The sequence below is a fragment of the Thamnophis elegans genome, chromosome 2 (genome assembly GCF_009769535.1).
Source record: "Thamnophis elegans isolate rThaEle1 chromosome 2, rThaEle1.pri, whole genome shotgun sequence".
NCBI lineage: Eukaryota > Metazoa > Chordata > Lepidosauria > Squamata > Colubridae > Thamnophis > Thamnophis elegans.
In genome coordinates this window covers 19,421,080-19,430,728 of record NC_045542.1, presented here as the reverse complement: position 1 = coordinate 19,430,728, position 9,649 = coordinate 19,421,080, and positions in this window count along the sequence as shown.

Genomic DNA, 9,649 nt, shown 5'->3' with positions numbered 1-9,649 from the left:
GAAGGGACTTTGTAGGTCATCTAGTCCAACCCCCTCCCCCAAGCAGGAGACCCTACACCAGTGTTTTTCAACCACTGTGCCGCGGCACACTAGTGTGCCGCGACATAGTGTAAGGTGTGCCGTGGGAAAATTACTTTATATATAGTCAATATAGGCACAGAGTTAAATTTTTTAAACATTTTCTAATGGTGGTGTGCCTCGTGATTTTTTTCATGAAAAAAGTGTGCCTTTGCACAAAAAAGGTTGAAAAACACTGCCCTACACTATTTCTGACAGATGGCAGTCCAGTCTCTTCTTAAAAGCTTCAAGTTATGTCATCACATTTGTTCAGTTTTAACACCTCTACAGGCTGGGGATATCCCCAGGTTCTTCTTGGACCCCAGTGGCAAACTCTTAGAAAGGACCAAATGCCAACAAAAAATATCTATCTTGGACCAGAGACTGTAGAAGACTGTGGTCTAATCCCCCAACTTTCCTCAACCTGGTGCACTTTGGATGTGTTGAGATTACAATTCCAGCTAGCTAACCATAAATAATACGTCTGAGGATGCAATTTCCTAATCTAAGAAGACACAGATCAATGTGTTTTCTCCTTCAAAGAAGAGATATCTTACCTGGTTTGATCTGCTGGACAAAAAGTCCACAACAATCACTTCCACACCATTGTCTCCAACCTTTTGCTTGCAAAAGGTTTAATTTCCTTTAGATTGCCTTAGCATAACTGGGTTTTTTAAAAATCTAGATAGAAAAATCTCACAGTGAAGGGACTGTGACTGCCATTTCTCTCTCTATTTCTGTCTATTTCTGCACCAATATCGATCACTGAGTATATCTGTGCTGTTTGCTGCTCTACCAACCAAGCCTGTAATCGGGAGAATAGGTTGGGTGAGAGATCTCATGGCCTCAAACTATTTTGTAGTTAGCAGGGCGGAAGGCAGATGTAGTAATTAAAATCCAATTCCATTTCTTCCTAATTGGATTAAAATATTTGCTCTTTAATCCCTCTGGTGCTGAAGATTTACAGAGTTAACTGCCTAATTCTTAATGCGTCGACACAAGTAGGGCTGTGGAGACAAATTAAAGGCAAGTCCTAACTAGTGCTATCCATCATACTAGAAACTAGTTGGAAACTGGGAGGTCATGAGTTTAGTCCTGCCTTGGATGCTAAGCCAGGTGGTTAACCTTGAACCAATCACTCTTAGCCCTAGGAAAGACGACAAGAGCAAACACCAGAGGTAGTGACGGTTTCACAAGAAAGGAACTGCTGCTTCTCCTGCTTTGGAAAGTGGCAGCCTTAAGTTGTTCTTTGTGCAGAGAAGAGCAACAAAGATGATTAGGGGACTGGAGACTAAAACATATGAAGAATAGTTGCAGGAACTGGGTATGTCTAGTTTAATGAAAAGAAGGACTCGGGGAGACATGATAGCAGTGTTCCAATATCTCAGGGGTTGCCACAAAGAAGAGGGAGTCAAACTATTTTCCAAGGCACCTGAGGGTAGAACAAGAAGCAATGGGTGGAAACTACGTAATCAAGATCCCTTCCAACTCTGCTATTGTATTGCATTGTATTGATCTCTTTCAAAGACAGTCAGAAATGCCCAGCCCACTGTTTGCTCAGACAAGCTAGATCTGAGATTTGGGTTACTCTGAAGCCCCCATAAACTACATCTCAAATATCAAAGGAAGGTAGTTATGTGAGCTGGAAGTGGGATCAAAGGCTGATTCCCAAAATATTATCCAGGGGATGGACAAACAGTTGGTTCTAACATTTCCTCCTGGGCCCAAAAACTGTGCCTGCTCACCCCCATGATTGAAGTCCATCTCAACCCCCTGTTGATGCCCTTTCTTAGCCTAGAGCCATGATGGCGAACCCATGGCACACATGCCAGAGGTGGCATGCAGAGCCCTCTCTGCAGGCACACAAGTCGTCGCCCCAGTTCAGTTCCACCGCACATTCATGCGTGCCTCCCGCTGGCCAGCTGATTTTTGCATCTGTGCTGGGAATGTGTGGGGGCGGGGCACATGCAGGAGATGTGTGCACATGTGTGGGAAAGGAGGGGCATGGGAAGCATACTTGTTTTTGGTCCCAGGAGGCTGCAGGGAGGCCTGCTAGGCCAAAAATGTGGTGTGTGTGTGGGGTTGCGCACATGCACCGGGATGAGGGTTCTTGCATGCATGCACAGTGGCGTGGGGCACATGACGTGTGTGTCATACATTGCATTATGGCTGCGAGCACACTTGTGCGTTGTCACACACATGTGCGCGCTTTCAGCACACAATGACAAAAAAATGCTAGCCATCACTGGCCTAGCGAATGAACTGGTTTTCATTGCAAGAAAGCTGATGGCCCTGGAGGCAGAGAGCTATGCCCTCATCAGCTGGGTCTCTTTTACCAAAACAACTGTTTAAAGGGAGACACTAACCCTTCTACATATTCTGATGCTAGGGAATCTTTCTCAAAGTTCTTACGCCATTGGAACCCTTATTTTCAGGGGGTGGAGGGAGAATCTCCAAGACAATACTCCTTTGTCTTAGTTGGAACAAGGGGCCAGTCTTCAGCGAGTCCTATGAAGAAAACCCACCCCGAATAAACTCTGGCCTTTCAAAAGACCGAAAGCATGTTTTTTGCCAAAGGTCAAGGACACCAGGGAATATGGCATAGTCAGCAGAGAGGTAGAATGTTAACTGTTAAATGTGATTATGTCAACTGTGAATCTTATTAATCTTTATGATGGTTTTAATATTATATTTATATGTTTTCTACCTTGTTGTTTCCTTCCTCTTGCTTTTCCTGTTCTTTAAATTGTTCTTTTTGTATTGTTCACCATTATTGTTTTTATGTTGGCCTTAATTATGTGTAACACCCCCCCTCGAGTCATACATATGAGATGGGCAACTACATACATGTGAATAATAAAGAAAGAACAAAGTATACATAAATAAAGAGCAAAGGGCATCTTCTGAAGCTAGGCTGGAAGATCAGGATATAAGATCATAATTGGAACAGGCAGTGGATTAACTGTATGGCCTAATTGTGGTTGAGAAGTTGGACTAGGAAATCTCAGTGCGAACTTTTGACCAGCTGGGTTCTCTTTCTGCCAAGTGACTTCACAGGGTTGTTATAGTGGGGGGGAATGGGAAGAGGGAGCAGTACATGCACTGTTTTCATTTCTTCATGATAGGCAAGGTATTCAATAAATAAATATCACCACAGCCTCCTCAAGAAAGAGAAGACGACAAACAACTATAGCAATAACAGTTAGACTTATATACAGCTTCATAGAGCTTTCAGCCTTCTCTAAGCGGTTTACAGAGTCAGCATATTGCCCCCAACAATACGGGTCCTCATTTTACCCACCTCGGAAGGATGGAAGGCTGAGTCAACCTTGAGCCGGTGAGATTTGAACAGCTGAACTGCAGAACTGCAGTCAGCTGAAGTAGCCTGCAGTGCTGCACTCTAACCACTGCGCCACCTCGGCTCTGACTAGGTAACTGGAAAAAGCAGAGCAGAGAGAGTAGAAAAGCAAGCCCCAATGAAATCCATTCCAGTCATGGAGGTCTCATCTCAAGATTAGGATATCTAAGCCATGGGATGTGACTGTCCCAAGTAGAAGACACTGGGTAGTAGCTATGGTAGCCACCGTCACCCCTGCTCTGCTTTTCCTCAGAATCACTCCAGAGGTAGTATTTAGCAAGTCCTGATTAGTTCTGGAGAACCGGTAGCAGAAATGTTGAGTAGTTCAGAGAACCGATAAATACCACCTCTGACTGGCCCGCCCCCATCTATTCTCTGCCTCCCAAGTCCCAGCTGATCTGGAGGAAATGGAGATTTTACAGTATCCTTCCCCTGCCACGCCCACCAAGCCACGCCCACCAAGCCATACCATGCCCACTAAGCCACACCCACAGAACCGGAAGTTTTAAAAAAATGAATCCCACTACTGAATCACTCCTCCAGAATATCCCTTGTATGTGCTTATACAAACTGTTTTGGGGCCCGTAAACTACTTTGGCATAGTAGTTAAAAGCACCAGGCTAGTACCTCAGAGATTGTGAGTTCAGATGTTTAATCAAAGGTAGATTAAATAGAGACATATATGTTTATTTTGCAAGTTTGCACAATTGTATTTTACTTGGCAAAATGTGAACGTATTTGTGTATGTTTTCCCCTCCCTTTTTAAACTAAGCCTCATGTACAATCTGTTCAGGAATTAGTTCTAAGTATATTTCTATCTGTATTATCACCATTTCCCTGTGTAAGACAAACAACTTAGAACCACTTTGGAATGTACATGTCCATTTGTACCTCCGTAAACTGATAGCTAATATTAAATTCTTAATATGGATTAATATTAAGAATTTAATATTCTTAATAGTAAGTTCTTATTAACATTATTTAAAAATTTAAAATTAAATATTCTAATCAATATTCTAAATATTGATTAATATTTAGATATTGAAAAGTACTCAGCCATCTTAGGTCCCGTACTCTTCAATATCTTCATAGACAACTTAGATGAGGGAATAGAAGGTAAACTCATCAAATTTGCAGGTGACATTAAACTGGCAAGAATAGCCAACACCTCAGATGACAGGCTCAGGATCCAAATGGATCTTGACAGACTTGAACACTGGGCCCTATCTAACAAAATTAAATTCACTGTAGAGAAAAGTAAAGTTTTACACCTAGGCAGGAAAAACCAAATGTACAAGTAATGATTGAAAGTAGTAATTGTGAGAGGGATTTTGAAGTCCTAGTGGACAATCATTTAAATATGACCCAGCAGTATGTAGCAGCCGCCAAAAAAAGCTAATACAATCCTTGGTTGCATAAACAGAGGGATAGAGTCAAGATCATGTGAAGTATTAGTACTGCTTTATAAAACCTTAGTAAGACCACACTGCAAAACTGGGATACTGCATCCAGTTTTGGTCATCACATTATGAAAAACATGGTGAGACTTTGGAAAAAGTGCAGAGAAGAGCAACGAAGATGATTAAGGGCCTGGAGACTAAAACATATGAAGAATGGTTGCAGGAACTAAGTTTGGCTACACTAGAGAAAAGAAGGACTAGGGGAGACATGATAGCAGTGTTCCAATATCTCAGGGGCTGCCACATAGAAGAGGGAGTCAAACTATTCTCCAAAGCACCTGGGGGTAGAACAAGAAGCAATGGATGGAAACTAATCAAGGAGAGAAGCAACCTGGAACTAAGGAGAAACTTCCTAACAGGGAGAACAATTAACCAGTGGAACAGCTTGCCTTCAGAAGTTGTGGGTGTTTCATCATTGTTTAAGAAGAGACTGGACAGCCACTAGTTTGAAGTGATATAGGGTTTCCTGCCTGAGCAGGGGATTGGACTAGAAGACTTCCAATTCCATTATTTCTGTTTTCTGCCTACCGTAAATCCACCCAGATGGATCTTCAGGTCACAAGAGACATTTCCTACAAGATCACTGAGAATAGTTAAAAGTCTTCTCAGCTCCCCATGGGAAAATTATGATGTAAACACTAGCTCCTGATCACTTTGGTCACTAAATGAACTGTTGTAAATTGGGGGCTACCTGTACTGGGATAAGTTCCCTCCGTCCATCATTTATATCAGGAATAGTGAAACTTGAAAGAAAAGCACTTTTTGCTCTTCTGAATCAAAAAATAAATTTTTTTAAAGGGGAAGACAGAAAACAGAGGAAGAAAATGTAATGAGAAGAGGGAAACAGCAGGAGCCAAAAGACAGAAATAGATACCTGGAAGAAGCACATTAGCAGACAGAGGAAAAGATCTATTTGAGGCGGGGCTGCCACAGAGAGGAGAGGGTCAAGCTATTTTCCAAAGCACCCGAAGGTCAGTCAAGGAATAATGGATGGAAACTGATCAAGGAGATTTTTCAAGGAGCAATTTCCTGACTGTGAGAGCAATCAACCAATGGAACAGAAGTTGCCTTCGGAAGTTGTGGGAGCTGCATCACTGGAAGCTTTCAAGAAGGGACGGGACTGCCCTCTGTCAGAAATGGTGCAGGGTCTCCTGCTTGGGCGGCGGGATGTGCTAGATGAGCTTACGAGGTCCCTTCCAACTCTCTTAAATCTGTTATCTCCGCTGCTTCGGGGCGTCGCTGCTCACCGCAAGAAGGTAAAAGACAAGCGGCAATCATGACTCCAGGGTCATATATGAAGGAGAGACAGACAATTCCCCCCCCCCCACCCATCGCCCGTACCCGCCGCACTCACCTGCGAAGCCGGCCGCCGCTTAGCCGGCCGCCGCGCCCGGATGCCCAATACAAGCGGCTCCAAGGCACACGCCCTCCCCTCGGGTGCGCCCATTGGCTGGAATCCCGCAAGACCTGCCATGATTGGCTTCCTGACCAGAAGGCTAAAGGCAAGGCTTTAGGGCGGACAAAGCACATGGAGGAAGAGAATGCGGTAGCCGGAGGTGTGGTGTTTGTTTTCCGCCCGCTTTTGTGCTGGACGGTGGGAGGCGGTGGAAGGGCCGAGGGAGCGAGAGGGATCCCCGATCCACACTTTCGGTTCCCCAAAACAGATCCTACTGCAGATTAAGTCTGTTTAAAGCGTTTTGTGGGGGGCGGGTGAAGATAGTCCCTGAACGTGAAGTGCTGCCAAGGTCTTTAAGGGTTGAGGTAAAGAGCAAAGCACGATCCAAGGGCTCGCTGTTATGACAGGCTTGGATCTTAACAATAACAGAGTTGGAAGGGACCTTGGAGGTCATCTAGTCCAACCCAGGAGACCTACACTAGGGATTTGAACCGCTGATCTTTCTGATTGGCAAACTCAGCCTTAGCCACTGAGCCACCTAGCAAGGCTCGAACGAAGGGAATAAGGAGTGTGAAAAGGCATAGATTTGATTTGTGGGGGCGATGCAAATGGTAAAACCGGTGAAGAATATTGAATTAGTCACTGGTTCATAAAATAACCAGCTCCCCAAGCGAGGTAAAAAGAGGAATCCATCCCACTTCATCTCCACTTAGTCACAAAGTTGAGAATTCTTAAGAGTCTATGGAGATTCTCTGTCATCCAGGTCACAGTTGTCCCGAAGGTGCTTTTTTTTTCCCAAGAGGCAACTGGACTTTCTTAGTTTTTCTTGGAAAACGTTTGAAGAGCTGAAGAAGCTTCTTGGATGAGAAGCAAAACTTCAAAGAAAAAAACAACAAGGAAATCCAGTTGCCTCTTAAAAATAGCATCTTTGGGACATTGAGAGTTGGAGTATAGGGAGAGCTTCCTTCCCTCCAAATCAACATTATGATTATTTTATGAACCAGTGACTAACCCAATATTCTTCATCGGTTTTACCATTTGCATCACCCCACAAATCAAATCTCTATGCCTTTTCGCCTTCCTTATTCCGTTTCTTCAATCCAGGGCTGTCAGAACAGCAAGCCCTTGGATCGTGCTTTGCAACTCTTCATGTACAGGGAATATCCCCCCAAGCTTTAAGCAGTCTTAACCTGCAGGAGGATCTGTTTTCTACACCCATCTAGACCAAAATTCATCTAGATTGGTAAATTCTGCTAAGAGATTCTTGTATTTTAGGACAGTAAATGAGAAATCACTGTTCACCAGCTATTTAAGTGCCATCAAAATATTTGCCCTTTGACCAATCTATTAGCCAGAAATGACAACCAGGGGTTAGGATAGCTTATTGCTATTCTGGCAGGCTGACTTACATGAAAGACCTGGGTGTGTGGGTGTGCTTGCATGCACACACAGGCACAGGTCGTGTGATTATGGAAAAATGTTCCATAAATTAGCTTTCTTTCAGGCCAAAGTTGAGAGTTGCAGAGTGGTTCCTTAGCAATCAAATGCATCACATGATGCTCTTCATGCAAGGAGAAAAATCAGTTACAATATAACTAATATATAATTACCGTATTTTTCAGAGTATAAGACGCACCAGAGTATAAGATGCACAAAGTTTTTGAAGAAGAAATTTTTTTAAAAAGTTTTTGCACTTTGCAGACCTCCCAAAAACAGCCAGTTTTTCATGAAAACAGGCCCATTTTTTGTCAAAAAAAGGGCATGCATAGCCTTTAGGAGGCGTATACAGTGCTCGGGGTGGGGGAAAATGAGCAAAAACTGGCCCATTTTTTCACTCATTTTTGCCCTCCCCAGCTCCCAGCAGCACTCTGGAAGCCTCCTAAAGGTTATGCATGGTCATTTTCGGGAGGCCAAAAATGCTGTATTCAGTGTGTAAGACGCACCCAGATTTTCACCCTCTTTTTTGAGGGAAAACAGTGTGTCTTATACTCCAAAAAATATGGTAATTATTAGTTTATTGTTTTAAGGTTCCAGTTTACCAAGTCAGAGATTTCAAAGTTTAGTGATAGTCCCTTTGGTTGATTATGGGGGATGGATTTAATTGGGACATCCTCAGCCAAATTAAGGAAAGATGGTGACTTAAAGGACCCATATGTAAGACTTTGTCTTCTGAACATTTCCCCCAAAATTTGGTTAAGGAGTTAAAGTTTAGCAATCTTGCTACCCAAACGTCATATTGATTTTTTTAGGAACTTTGTTTCATATCTGATGAAATGGTAAATTACTCATACTGCACTCATACTGTAAACCAAATAAAAAAATTAAATGAATACTTCCTTGTAAGAGAAGTGGCACAGCCTAGTACCTGGACTTGGGAAAAGGAAAGTCAACAGACGGAAAAGTAATAAACAGTGCATATAAAACAACTCCCGACCAAAAAAATCCACCACCCTACTATGTAAATAAGTATTAAGGAGTGGTTTTATAGATTTACTTCTTATTTACATAAAGCCAGCGTGAAACCCAGAAAACATGCTTCCTTTCTCTGGAACAGGTTTCCTAAAGAAGTTAAGCTGGCCCTTCAGTAATGCTTTCTGGGAGACAATAGAATCAGAGAGTTGGAAGGGATCTATAAGGTCATCAAGTCCAACCTCCTGCATATTACAGGATTTACTGTCATTCCCCAATAGATGAATATCTAGACCAGAGGTCCCCAAACTTGGCAACTTTAAGACTTGTGGACTCCCAGAATTGAGCTATGCTGGCTGGAGAATTCTGGGAGTTGAAGTCCACAAGTCTTAAAGTTGCCAAGTTTGGGGACCCCTGGTCTAGACTGTTTAAAAACCTCCAGAAAAATGGAAAAAATCACCCCATACATTAATCTATTCCACCAATTGATGGCTCTTATTTTCAAGGACGCTTGTTCCGAATGTCTCGCCTGCATCTACACATTGTTGTAGTTTCATCCCATTAATTCTAGTCTTACCTGCTGTGGAGCAAGTGAGAATAGGCCTGAACCTTTTCAAGAATTGTCTGTGTTATGGTGTCCAGAAATTAGGCTTGGGCTGGTGCAACACTGTAGCAAATTCAGTTGTATCTGATTGAAGCTCTCTTCCATAGCAACATGCTTGCTCTGGATTACCAAATCCAGATTATATTGTAGCAACTAACACATTTGTCTTTCCTTCTGGGAGGCTCAAAATATGGATTTCACTCAGTGCCCGGGGGTCTAAAATCATTCATTTGCTCAACAATGAAGAACGAATTGAAGATATCTCTTCATTTCTGTGAGATTATTGGCTGAGAAAGAATGTCTGATTCACAATCATCCAGTAACTTTCAGTGGCTAAAGGTGGGCTTAAACAGTAGTCTCCCTCA